At 44.5% G+C, this 14,633-nt stretch overlaps 1 protein-coding gene across 15 annotated transcripts in view; it reads right to left on the reverse strand.

Annotated features, from left to right (window-relative positions):
• The window catches only part of LOC132589015 (gephyrin), a 680,040-nt gene that overhangs the window by 498,214 nt on the left and 167,193 nt on the right, over positions 1-14,633 (reverse strand). The window lies entirely within an intron of this gene.

Consider the following 14,633-nt stretch of genomic DNA (forward strand, 5'->3'; position numbering starts at 1 on the left):
ATGTCAGTTTGGCTTTTGTAAGCCGCCCTGAGTCTGCCTCGACAGGGAGGGTGGGGTATAGGGTTTTGTTTAATAACACCCAAACTGAGAGTCCTACAAGACTGCTAACTATTTTGAAACTTAGATTCCTAAGAGAGTTATTTAATGGTGTAGAAGTAGTCTTATATTTCCATACACACAGGGAATGATAAGAGAGGGAGAGAAGGGCCCATGAAACCCGTGGAAGGATCGATGAATCGTCATATCCAGGCCTCACCTTGCAGCCTGGCCAGAGCAGAACCCAGCATCCACCACTGCCACAGCAGGGTCCAGAGTGGCTCCTAGTGTTCACTGATGCTGCAGCTGAGCCCAGAGCAGGTTCTGATGTGTGCTGCAGAGGCAGCTGGGCCCAGAGCAGCTCCCAGCATCTACTGCTGCTGGACTCAGCAGGGCTGCTGCCCCCCTCTGCCACCACAGCTGGGACCTATGTGGCTGCTGGCTTCTTCCACCACCATGGCCAGGCCTAGTGCAGCTGCTGGCCTCCTCCACCACTGCCATGGCTGAGCCTGGTGTGAATGCTAGCCTCCTCTGCCATGGCTGCCAACCTCTGTTGCCAGGGTAGGCTGGAGCAGCTTCTTGGCTCAGCAGGCTCCTGGGCTGCATGGCCAACATCACTGGGCCCAGCACGGAGTCCTGGGCTGTAGAGCCACCACCACTGCTTTTGACCACCAGAGATAAGTGTGTCCTTTACACCTGCACAGAGAATGCTGTTTTATTTTATTTTTTTTTTGGGGGGGGGGGGATTTAAACCCTGTGTATTTTTAAATATTTCAGATTTTTCTGCAAACCTAGGGAATTCCCCCAAGTGTGCAGAAAGATCTGCTTAGCTTCCCTGTGGCCCCAAGCTGCAGACTTAGCTACCTGCAGATGGAGGCCTCGGGTAGCTAATAGTATATAAATACAAGGGGATGTGTTCTAAGCATACTACCCTATGGCATGCACCTGCAAAACCTAGGGAAACAAGGAGGGGAGAGAACTATGTGTGGTGCAAACCAAACAATCTAACAAATTCACTGCTGAATTATGTACATTAAATCAGACACTGCATTACAGCAGGGGTGCTACTTCACATTGGAAAGAGGAATTGCATTAGTGCCTTGCTGCAGCTGGAACAATTCACACATTGGAACTATGAATTTTCCTTATAGCTAACAGAACATGGTGAGCATCAATTAGTGGAGTGAGTTCACTAGGAGCACCTGCACCTACTCTTTGCAATCCACTTCTGAAATTTTAACATGGAGAAGGGGTGGAAGAAATCCAAGTATAAACGCACTTTTAGATCACAATGGAAGCAATGGAAGTATTGGCTCTATAGACAAATGGGAAAGAGACTAAGAGAGATAGTGATGGTTGTATGTGACATTCTCTGCCATCTTTCCCTCCCCATTTTGTACAGTACTCCCAAAACATACCTAGACACCTAAGACAAAATCAGTGTGCCCTGCTGTGTAAAATAATAAGGATCTCATTCTGTGTGTCTACTATTCAAGACAATCTTGCAGCCCTTGCAAGAAAGATTCTGAGAGCAAAGACACTACTAGGAACAAACTATTGATAATTCAGAATGAAAACAACTTTTGGTCCTTATATACTTGCTAACATACTGTCAACAAATCTGCCACTTACTTTTTTGCCAACTTGTCATGCCTATTCAGAAGTCAATGACTGAGCACAGCTCTTCAGTACTTTGGCACTGAATTCTTTCCCTCTGTTCCACTGACCATTCAATTACAAAAAGTTGTGAACTGCCTGCCACCATCCTTTGAAGTCCTGGAGTACCACCCATTTCACCCACTCAGTTTATTATTTTTTTTAATGAATCTTCAGTCTTGAAAAGTGGTGATCATCCATTGCATTTGTATTTTTCAGGGCTTCCATGGATCTATCAGTATGAGCTGTTAGGGAGAAACAGAGCTGGGTATTATCCACATATTTGTAACAGCTTGCTAACAAACGCCAGATGATATGTCCCACAGATATTAAAAACTGTGCAAGACAGACTATGGTCAGTGGTGGTGGGACTGCTGGTTAAAACCACATTTGAGGAAGACACTGGTGCCAAGTTCTGAAACCAAAACCAGAATGAAGTATTTTCACTGCAACTGTGTAATATATCATGCCGAAGTGGATACAGCTGCTGCTGCAAAAGAACACAATTATACAAAAAGGTGTAGCACTACACATATCCTTAGCCCAGAAAAAGCTCTGTTATCCAGCATTTCATTTTCTAGAACATCTGACTCACTGGCATTAACCATAGGGCAAGTTTTTCCCCTTCAGTCACATGCTCCTAAGCTTTCTTGTGTGCACAAGCCCCACTCCCATCTTTCCAGCTGGTCAGTTTGATGCTTCTGATTATTCTTGGGCATCTGACAGCAAATGACGGCAGCTGACATCATCCTCAGGTGCCTCCTTCAGCCTGCCGCAAGCTATCAGGAGCCTGCTCTGCTGAGGAGTTCCTAGGCAGCTGGCCCACTAGTATTCCTTCTTCATGGAACAGCTCTATAGCTTGGGGGGAAAAGAAGCATTTTTCCTAGTGTTGAGTCTGTTGCCACAGCATTCCCAATGGAGTATGTTGGTTGCTAGGTAAGGAGAGAGGGCACAACAATAGCTTAAGTACCAAGCAAATTTCATTAATCAACAACCCGCACTCCCTATGAGAGCCCAATAACAAAGCTTTTACTGCATTATTTATCATCTTCTTAGATACTATTACTTTCTTATTACTCTTACTTTCTTCTATAACAAGAAATAGAAAAGAAAGATTCTTATGTTGTGAGAACTGGAGGTAGAGACAGTTTTGAAGTAACTGAAGATTCCAGTTTTCAGAGATAGCCCATCCTAAATATAACGTCACAGCCAAATCTATGCCACTGTACCTTGCTCTACATTGTTTTATCTTTGGGGAATGTTAGTCAATGTGGTTATTGTAAAATAAGCAAAATGCATGGTGAAAACACTGAATATAACCTTATATAATGCACAACTGATTACAAAATGTTTCCTAACAGTCCTGCATCACTGTATCAGTAAGTAGGAAGGTAGTATGAAAACATTACTAAATAGCTGAGTTTTTCTCTTTATAAAAATAGAAAGCTGAACATTTAGAGATGAAAGACATAGAAAACTGCCTGTTTAAAAATCAGACACCAGGCAACATCTTAAGGAATATAAAAATACATTTCACAAGATAAAAGAGTTGGAGTAATGGGGAATCATCTTAAAATCAGTAAGAAACCTACTGATAAAAAGTATATACACATATATTAATGAGATTTCAAAAGAGAAGAATTTTGAACCAAGAATTTTAAACCAAGGGAATTAATCAAAAATTATAAGAGAATCAACAAAAATATATGCATCAGAAAGAAATATTGATTGTTCACCTTTCATTTTCTTCGGATGCATAAAGCTAAATATTAACTTGTTTAATTTCATATTTATTCTGTAGTTTATACTATATCCACTATTTTATATGTTCTGGCTTTCAGGACAAACTGTGTGCAATGATGGGGGGGGGGGGATTAAAGTCTAGCAAAATAAATTTTCAATCCCAGGTGAGCCAATTGACATTTTTAAAATTATGAATGCTTATAACATAAAAAGTACTGAAATTTTGACTTCACAATAAACCTTAATCACAACAGATATTTCTGTTGTGTTCTGGTAAATGATCATATGGATATTTATGCTGAGATATCCAAGATGCTTACATAAGCAAAAACAAAAGACTGTCCATGTACCAGTAATGTTAATCTTAAATAATCTTGTTACATAATAATAAACTACTGTAAAAATCAGAGTTGTCACTTAACATTTCTGCCCCAGTGCAACCTTACTCATTTGTAGAATGAATACTCTACTTATCACAATTCCAAAACTATGAAGATGGAACAATTTCAATTCTGCAATACCCTTCAACACAAAGACCCACCACTGTAAATCTGTACGTAGCTGATACTAGAACAGGAACAACTTGTTTGTGGACAATGGGCCACGGAATGGAAACAATCACAGGACCTAAAACCAGGCCTCAGATTCAGTGGGAGCTCATAGGAGCACAGCTCCTGAACCTTTCTGAGAGTTCCACCTCTTCCTTCTGAGAGTTCCACCTCTTTGTCCATTGAATAGTATTGCAGCTGCATAACAATCCCTGGATGAGCTCCACCACCTATTTTTCTACAAAATGACCCCTGCTTAAAACCAAACCAACAACAACACAAAACAAAGTAGGCATAAAAGAGATTAAATAGGTCACAGAATATGGGAAGATTTTCATCCCTAATGGAATATCTGGACTGATGGGACCACAAAAACCTCAAGACAGGTAATCTCAACATTTTGGGACAGCTACCAAAAAGCCCCGGCTGCACAAAAAGGCATGACCAAAGCCTTATTTTTTGGGACCCAGTACAAACTTGTAACACATCACTCACACATAAATGAACACCGCAGTTTCTCATTTCCTACATACAATGTCATGAGCCATGAAGAAAGTGTGCTGTAATTTTGAAATTGCCATTATAAAGTTTACATCCCTGGAAGATGCCCAGCTTTGACACTTTTGTTTAATAACACCCAAACTGAGAGTCCTACAAGACTGCTAACTATTTTGAAATGTATTGTTAGTCAAAAAGGGATTGTCCTCTCATTTAAGAATGGGCACAAAGTGGTTCATGAATGGAAATTTGGTAATCTTCTTCGTGGTCTCTGTGCAGTCCCACACATGGGTTTTCCCGCTGGGACGAACCCGACCTCAGAGAATTTAAAGCTAGCCTAGGCGTTTATTTTGGCACGCATTCCCTTCCACTCTGGGAAGCAGGAATCCACTGCACATGCCTGGAGCGAGGGGAAGGCGCTCCACCCACCCAGTTTCTTTCTGACTGCCGCCCGGGATAGTCCTTCCTCGCTGCATCTCCTTCGTTACCTAGCCTATTTACCTCATCCTTACCTCATCCTTGACTGATCTTTGTACTCCGTTTTCGATCTTCACTACTTCCTCTTCTGGTATCGTATATATATAAAAAAATTACCTGCTTTACCTTCTTTCCATACCCCCCCTCCCCTCCCGGGCGTATGGAAGGAAAGGATTCAAAAGTCACTTTTAAAAAGTGTACTCATTGTGAGACAAAAATTCCCTCATCTGACGGCCGCTCTCAGTGTTTGTTTTGTTTGGGGGAAGCCCACAGAACAGACTCTTGCATCCACTGTAGTCAGTTCGAAAAGCAGGCAAGGAAAAACCTCAACGTGAGACTGAAGAGTCATCTTTTGGAATCCTCACTACGACCTGTGATGTCCCACACCTCTGGGTCCCAAAGATCACCACCTTCCCTGACCTCTCAGGGCGATGTGGTGAAACAGGCAGCTTCAGTGGCCTCGGCTCCCAGTAAGCCTAAGTTTGGCAAACATACAAAAAAAATCGGACGACTTCAAGAAAAAGCACTTGGAATCGTCATCTAAATGACATCAGGAACCGAGAGCTACATTGAGATTCCAGAGCTCCCGACTTCATGGCTACAACAACTTTGGTACCGAAGACTATGACACCAAAGTCGACAACTCCAGTAGTCCCGCCAGAATTGTCAATGCCGACAGACATGATCGAGGACAAAGTTATAAGGATTCGGTCCCAATCGCCATCTGTCCATGATTACATGCCTGAAGACTTCTTGGCATAGGAGCCTATGGAACAGTCACCTTATCCCCAGACTCAGAAAAACATACTCGAGCTGCGGTCATTCCAAGATATGTCGGCGCTGAGACAGTTCAAAGACTCTGCTGTATCCTCACTACATCGGGAATCCCCTCACCATCAGGAACCACGTACCCATCGGTACCGAGAAAAATCTCCGAGCCGAGGAAGAAATCGAGAATCGCATACTTGTCAGTACCGAGAAAGATCTCCGAGTCGAGGAACAGATTGGTATTACTACTACAGCCAGTCTAGAGCTCGATCTCCATACAGGCATTACCACTACAGACCTTCAAGATCGCCTTCTGTCGAATACCATCGGTACCGTGATCAACCTCGGTACCATGTCGAGCCCTACCAACCACGATATCGAGATGCGGAACCTCAGTACCGTGAGGAGTTTTGCCAACATAGAGATAGAGAAACACACCAGTCTAGCCAGCAGGAACTGAGTCATACATCACCGGCTCCGTCAACGTCCGCTGCATCCACGGCTGCCTTGGTGACAACGCCTCCTGTTACGGCACCGATACTAGACACGACTCCAGCTGACGCTCCAGAAGAATCTGAAGCTGAAAGCTCTGCATCATCCCACTCAGTTTCCTCTCCAGCATCACCTGCATGTGACATCGTTAAACTAGCAGAGCTGTCTCCATCTGAAGGAGCCAAAGCTTATCTGGATCTAATCTCCAACATGGCAACCACACTCAATATTAAATTAACAACTGATCTCCCAAAGATTTCCGACGTGGTCCATGACCTGGTTCATGCTGACTTGCCTGCGGGATCCTCCTTACCCATGCTGCCGGTTCATTTGGAAGCTCTTAAGGAAGCCTGGGATAAACCAGCCTCCATCCCACCAACGTCTAGGCGCGTAGAGTCATTATATAAGATTCATGCACCAGAGTCAAAGTTCCTGTTTAACCACCCAGCTCCAAACTCGATGATTGTTTATTCTTATTCAGTCTAAGCAAACGCGCCATCCTGTACCACCGGAAAAAGAAGGAAGTTGGATACATTAGGCAGGAAACTCTATTCCCTTTCAACTGCCACAGCCAAAATCAACAATTACTTAGCTTACTTCGCTGCCTACTCCTTCAATATCTCTTCCCAATTGAGCATTTTTGTACCATCTTTACCTGAAGCCTCTCAAAAACAAGTATCAAAGTTGCTACAAGAGCTTAATCGCCTAAGCAAGCAGCAAATCAACAACATACGACACGCTGTCCTCAAGATCTATGGCTGCTTCCATTGCCCTACGCAGACATGCCTGGCTCCGTTCATCTTCTTTTCAGCCGGACATAAAATTCAAGATAGAGGATCTCCCCTTTGATGGTCAAGGTCTGTTTAATGCAACTACTGATGACATACTAACCACAGCTATAGAGTGGTGGACAGTACAAGATCATCTCCTTGCAGGGATGCCATTCTTGAGACAACCTCCGTCAGCCATTGTCACCACAGACGCCTCGAGGTGGGGTTGGGGAGCCCATTTCGAGACACTAACAGTACAAGGACAGTGAACAACCTACAAAAAATCTCTCCACATCAACTGTTTGGAACGTCTAGCTGTCCACAGAGCACTCAAATCCTTCCTACCATCCCTTCACGGTCTACACATTCAAGTCACATCAGACAATGTTGTGACTGTGTTCTACATCAACTGACAAGAAGGGACCGCACCCACCCATCTGTGCAAGAGAGCTCTAGCTCTTTGGTACTGGAGCATTGCGCACAATATACACCTGGCAGCTGTACACCTACCTGGGATCCAGAATATCCAAGCGGATACCCTGAGTTGACAGCTGGTCAACGATCACGAGTGGACACGCAAACGGTCGTACCTCCAACCTGTCTTCAAAAAATTTGGAGTGCCTCTTGTAGATGTGTTTGCCTCCCGGGACAATGCCCAATGCACACAATTCTATATGCTAGGCCCCCCTTCGGCTCACTCTGCAGGAGATGCTTTTCTCCACCAATGGAACGGGCCACTCCACTATCTTTTTCCACCCATTCCATTGATAACAAGGACTCTCCAGAAGATCCAACTGGATCAAACCAATTGTATATTAGTCACACCATGGTGGCCCCGCCAACCTTGGTTCACCACACTTCTCCTCGTCTCCAACAGCATATCTCATCGCTTCCCTCAAGCTCGGGACCTTCTATCACAACAGAATGGCAAGGTCCTACATCACGACCCAGGACTGCTGCGACTAACTGCATGGAAAATCAGTTTTTAGGGTTTCCTGCGGAAGTCAGACAAGTTCTGTTGAATGCCAGAAAACCATCTACTAGAAGGTCTTACTCTCTGAAATGGAAGCGCTTCACTGAGTATGCCACTCATCACAATTTCCAACCTATGTCATCTTCCATGCCTCAAATTCTATCATACACCCTTTCTCTATCAGAGTCTGGTCTTACCTATTCCTCGTTGAAAGTACATTTAGCTGCCATTTCGGCTTTCCATCCGCATATCGACAGACACACAGTATTTTCTCATCCTGCCACAAAATCGTTTCTCAAGGGCATCCTACATCTCCAGCCACCAGTCCGTCAATTACACCCCACTTGGAGTTTATCTTTGGTTCTCAGCCAATTAATGAAACCTCCCTTTGAACCGATGGCATCTATCCCACTGCATCTTTTATCATGGAAAACAGCGTTATTAGTGGCGCTTACATCGGGCAAAAGGGCCAGTGATATCTGCGCTTTTCGGACAGACCTTCCTTACACTGTTTTCCACCGTGACAGAGTAGTTCTGCGTCCTGATCTTACGTTCCTCCCGCAGGTTGTTTCACCCTTCCATTTAGGGAAACCTACTACTTTGCCGTCCTTCTTTCAGAATCCTACTGACAAGGGCCAACGAACTTTACACAGTCTTGATGTACGTCGAGCCCTTGCTTATTATATTGACAGGACGAGCTCTTTTTGTAAGGACTTGAGATTTTTCATAGCCTACGGAACTCATAAACAAGGGCAGAGAATCTCTACTCAGAGACTCTCTAAGTGGTTGGTAGCTGTCATTTTGTTATGTTATCAACTAGATAAACAACCTGTCCCAGAACATCTACGAGCCCATTCCACGAGAGCTCTCTCTACGTCCTCTGCCTTCTCCAGAGGCATGCCTATAGAATATATCTGTGCTGCTGCAGTCTGGTCTTCTGCATCGACGTTCGCCACGCACTATGCCTTAGATGTCCGTGCATGGTGAGACTCGTCCTTCCGACAGGCTGTGCTCCGCTCTATCTTTGATTGAAGCCTACAGTCTCTCCTCTGGTGAGTGAAATCAACTTGGGTGCCTATATGAATGTCTAACTTATATGCATGTATAATCTTTGCAGTTCTTTTTCAGAACCAGCACCCACCTCCGCGCACTTCAGCTTACCAGTCACCCATGTGCGGGTCTGCACAGAGACTACGAAGAAGATAAACAGGTTGCTTACCTGTAACTGATGATCTTCGAGTGGTCATCTGTGCAGTCACACACGCCCACCCAACCTTCCCCGCTGCTGGTTTAAATGCATTCTACACTTATACTACTATTTGTACAGCGGCTAAAGAAACTGGGTGGGTGGAGCGCCTTCCCTTCGCTCCAGGCATGCGCAGTGGATGCCTGCTCCCCAGAGCAGGAGGGAATGTGCGCCAAAATAAACGCCTAGGCTAGCTTTAAATTCTCCAAGGTTGGGTTTGTCCCAACGGGAATACCCATGTGTGTGACTGCACAGATGACCACTTGAAGATCATCAGTTACAGGTAAGCAACCTGTTTTTTTCCCCAAACATTTCCCAGACTTTTGTCTGGTTTGACTTTTAAGACCATCTAAAACTAACCGCTGAGCAGCATGGGTCCATAATTCACCTATTAGGTTTAAACGGCTGGCAGCCACTTGAACAGTATTTTTTGCTACCCCACTTGCAGCCATTTAAACCTAATAGTGAGGAAGGTGTGCTGGGTGTAAATGGCTTGCAGCTATTTCAGTGCTCTGTTTTGCTCCCCCTGCTCCCCTGAGAGGCCTTTTTCTCCCTGCTACCCCCTCCTGTCCTCACCCTTTGGAGCTCTGAGGCTGCCAAAATTCCCTTGACTTTCTATGTTGTTTTAAGAACATCGAATCACAGAGTTGGAAGGGACCTCCAGGGTCATCTAGTCCAACACCCTGCACAATGCAGGAAATTCACAAATACCTTCCCCTAAATTCACGGGATCAGCATTACTGTCAGATGGCCATCCAGCCTCTGTTTAAACACCTCCAAAGAAGGAAAGCCCACCACCTTCTGAGGAAGACTGTTCCATTGAGGAACTGCTCTAATGCTCAGAAAGTTTTTCCAAATGTTGAGCTGGAAACTCTTTTGAGTTAATACTTCAGGTGAAGTCTTACCAGAGCAGAGTAAAGCAATACCATCACTGGACACGATACTTCTGTTGATAAAGCCCAAAATTGCATTTTGGCCATGCTGGCTGGGGCTGATGGGAGTTGTAGGCAAAAAACATCTGGAGAGCTACCATTGGCCACCCCTGTTCTACTGTATTTGCAACCTCTCTCATAAGAGAAGTCATATTGGATCAGACCAGTGGCCCATCCAGTCCAACACTGTCATGCAGTGGTCAAAAAACCAAGGTGCCATCAGGAGGTCCACCAGTGGAGTCAGAACACTAGAAGCCATCCCACTGTTGCCCCCCCCCCACCCCAAGCACCAAAATACAGAACATCACTTGCCCCAGACAGTGAGTTCCATTTATACCTTGTGGCTAATAGCCATTGATGGACCTCTGCTCCATGTTATCCAATCCTCTCTTGAAGCTGTCTATGCTTGCACCTCCTGTGGCAGTGAATTCTCTGTGTTAATCACTCTCTAGGTGAAGGATTATCCGTTCTAACCCAACTGCTCAGCAATTTCATTGAGCGTTCACGAGTTCTTGTATTGTGAGAAAGGGAGAAAAGTACTTCTTTCTCTGCCTTCTCTATCCCATGCATTATCTTGTAAACCCTTATCATGTCACTCCTCAGTCATCATTTCTCCAAGCTAGAGGGCCTCAAATGCTTTAGCCTTTCTTCATAAGGAAAGTGTTTCAACCCTTTAATCATTCTAATTGCCCTCTTCTGCACTTTTTCCAAAGCTATAATACTTTTTTTGAGGTGTGGTGACCAGAATTGTACACAGTACTCCAACTGAGGCCGCATCATCAATTTATACAGGGGCATTATGTTACTGGCTGATTTTCTTTCAACTCCCTTCCTAATAATCTCCAGCATAACACTGGCCTTTTTTATTGCAGCCACACACTCTCTCAACATTTTCATTGAGTTATCTTCCATGACTCCAAGATCTCTCTCTTGGAGTCAGTCTCTGCCAGTTCGGACCCCATCAACGTGTATTTATAGCTAGGATTTTTTACCTCAATGTGAATTTCTTTGCACTTGGCCATGTTAAGCCACACTGACACTCACTCATCCAGCCTCAACAGGTCCCTTTGGAGTGCCTCACAATCCTCCCTGGTTCTCACCACCCTGGACAATTTAGTGTCATCCACAAACTTAGCCACTTCGCTGTTTACTCTTACCTCCAAATCACTGATGAACAAGTTAAAAAGCATTGAACCCAGTACTGAGCCCTGAAGTACCCCACTTCTTACCACCCTCCACTATAAAAACTACCCATTTATACTCACTGGCCATTTTCCCACTGACCTTACCCCAGAGCGACATCCCTCTTCACCGCGCAGCGTCTGCGCGGATTTCCCACCAACTGATGCGCAGAACCAGGAAGGGCCACGGCTTTTGCGTCGCAGATGTAAACCGCTAAAAACCAGTTTACATCTGCGACGCAAAAGCCGCGGCACTTCCTGGTTCTGCGCAGCAATTGGTGGGAAATCCGCGCAGCGGTGAAGAGGGACGTCGCTCCGGGGTAAGGTCAGTGGGAAAATGGCCACTCTCTCCTATTAATTAGCCAGTTTTTGATCTACAAGGGGACTTGTCCTTTTACCCCATGACTATTGCGCTTACTCAGAAACCTTTGATGAGGATCCTTATCAAAAGCTTTCTGGAAGTCAAGGTAAACAAAGCTTTATGGAAGTCTTCGCCAGCTGAAGCAGGAAGCAATTCTGGGCTTGCAAAACTGCAAGGAAAAAGTCAGATGGACTTTCCACAAGGTCTCTGTGCCCAAATAGAGTAGTCTATCTGGCTCCAGAGACCTTAATGGAAGATCCATTTTGTGTTTTCCTTGCAGCTTTGTCTATGCTGCAATGTATTTTAATGGAGTAGAGCTTGGTTTCACTTCTCAGTGTTTTTATGGCCAGTTAGATGCTATTCCTTGCTGGAGTTGTGTGACCTTGCACAAAAAGGAATGATGCTTTGAGCCAGCATGTCTGCTGAATGGACCTTAGAATTGTTGCCTAGTGAGTACTCCAACTTGGGAACCCACAGCCATTGCCCAATCTGAGCAGATGGGGTGGGGGGGCAGGGAGAGAAGCTTGCAATGCCCAGCCATTTCATTTTTTCCCTAAGCCCAGAGCATTTGTTATTTTTGGTTTATATTTTTAAATTTCTGCTGTTATCTTTGTGCTTTTCCTTGATGTTTCATTTTTAAAACTGCACTGCCAAATCCCACAATTCCCCCACCTTTCCATTTTAAACAAAACACTGTAAGAGTTTTAAGCATGTTTGTATTTTAAGTAAAAATATAATATATTTAATTGAGTTTCTCTGTATTCTTTATACAGTTTATATCTCAACTACCTGGCTTTACATTTTATGATATGCATGGCCTGGCCCCACTAAGTTCCATTTATGTCAAATCTGGCCCTCATGAGTTTGACACCCCTGACTACCCATTGTCCCTTCCCTTCCCAAAATTACCACCACCCATTCATCCACCCCAGTACAACTCTTTTAATGCCTTTTTTCCTAGTTCTGCAAATGTGTAGTAGGAAGTATCTCAAGTATAAATTCCATTTTCCTTGAAGCATTCTCATGAACTCATTAAAATATGGGACACATGACATTGCTACAGAGGTTGGAAGGGGTGGGGGGTCAGCCTGTCAGTGCTCAGACCATATGCCACACACTGCAGGGCTGTCGTCCCAGAAGGAAGCCTCTTCTAAAGATGATGCACAAGAAAGCCCGCAAACGGTTTGCGGCAGACAAGCAGACTAAGGACATGGATTTCTGGAACCATGTCCTGTGATCTGATGAGACCAAGATAAACTTATTTGGTTCAGATGGTGTCAAGCATGTGTGGCGGCAACCAGGTGAGGAATACAAAGACAAGTGTGTCTTGCCTACAGTCAGGCATGGTGGTGAGAATGTCATGGTCTGGGGCTGCATGACTGCTGCCGGCACTGGGGAGCTACAGTTCATTGAGGGAACCATGAATGCCAACATGTACTGTGACATACTGAAGCAGAGCATGATCCCCTCCCATCGGAGACTGGGGCGCAGGGCAGTATTCCAACATGATAACGACCCAACACACCTCCAAAACAACCACTACCTTGCTAAAGAAGCTGAGGGTAAAGGTGATGGACTGGCCAAGCATGTCTCCAAACCTAAACCCTATTAAGCATCTGTGGGGCATCCTGAAACTGAAGGTGGAGGTGTGCAAGGTCTCTAACATCCACCAGCTACGTGATGTCGTTCTGGAGGAGTGGAAGAGGACTCCAGTGGCAACCTGTGAAGCTCTGGTGAACTCTATGCCCAAGAGGGTTAAGGCAGTGCTGGAAAATAATGGTGGCCACACAAAATATTGACACTTTGGGCCCCATTTGGACATGATCACTAAGGGGTGTACTCACTTTTGTTGCCAGCAGTTTAGACATTAACGGCTGTGTGTTGCGTAATTTTGAGTGGACAGCACATTTACACTGTCATACAAACTGTAGACACACAACTTTACATTGTATCCAAGTGTTATTTCTTCAGTGTTGTCACATGAAAAGATCTACTTAAATATTTACAAAATGTGAGAGGGTGTACTCACTTCTGTGATGTACTGTAAATAGAATAAAATAGCTGTTTTAAGATATGGAAAATAAGTTCATGACAGTCAGCCTCTGACAACAAGTGGCCTACCATGAGCAGGGCCTTTTGCAGGTGCTACCATGCAAACAGGCAAAGGAAGAAACTGCCTGTATGTGTGTACATTCTCTGTTGGGGTCCCCAGCCATTCATGACAAAGTTAGGAAGGTTCCCACTCTTTTCATAAACTATGCAACAAACAATTATTCAGGAGGGCCTCTTTACATAGGTAATAGTACTATACTGTAGTAAATTATTCAGGAAAATGCTTTGGTAAAGGTATATGAACTGTGGACTATACTACTGTATTCTGTTGCTGTATATATATTCCTACTGTGTAATTTCTCTTTTGCGTAACGCATCATGTTTAAATGTGTATGCTTTGTTTCAGCTTTATATAAACAGGTTGGTTACATATAACTGATTATCTTCTAGTGGTCAGCTGTGCATTCACACCCATGGGATTAGGGAACCTGTACTGACCCCAATAGGTAATTTACAAGCTCAGCAGAAATTATTTTCATGCTCTTTCCCTGTTCCATGAGCAGGAACTTCCACCACGCATGCTCACAGAGATGGGTGAGGACACTCCACCAGTTCCTTCTAACCACTGTGTAAACCCCAAGGTATACAACTGGAGGCTGACAGTGGAGGGGGACTTTGGGCAGGCAGTGTGAATGCATAGGTGACTACTGTTTCCTGGAAGGGCTTTGGAGAACCAAAGGTAAGTTCCATGTGGGAACCAGAGTTTTGATTGGTAGGCACATATACTAAAGACCATTTAGTAATCCTTTGGTATCAAGATGGGCAAAAACAGAGTAACTGTTGATCCTTTGGTGGTGTGCCAATACAACTGCAAGGTAGATTCTCAAAGAGGAATGACTC

This window comes from Heteronotia binoei, chromosome 21, assembly GCF_032191835.1.
Source record: "Heteronotia binoei isolate CCM8104 ecotype False Entrance Well chromosome 21, APGP_CSIRO_Hbin_v1, whole genome shotgun sequence".
NCBI classification, from domain to species: domain Eukaryota; kingdom Metazoa; phylum Chordata; class Lepidosauria; order Squamata; family Gekkonidae; genus Heteronotia; species Heteronotia binoei.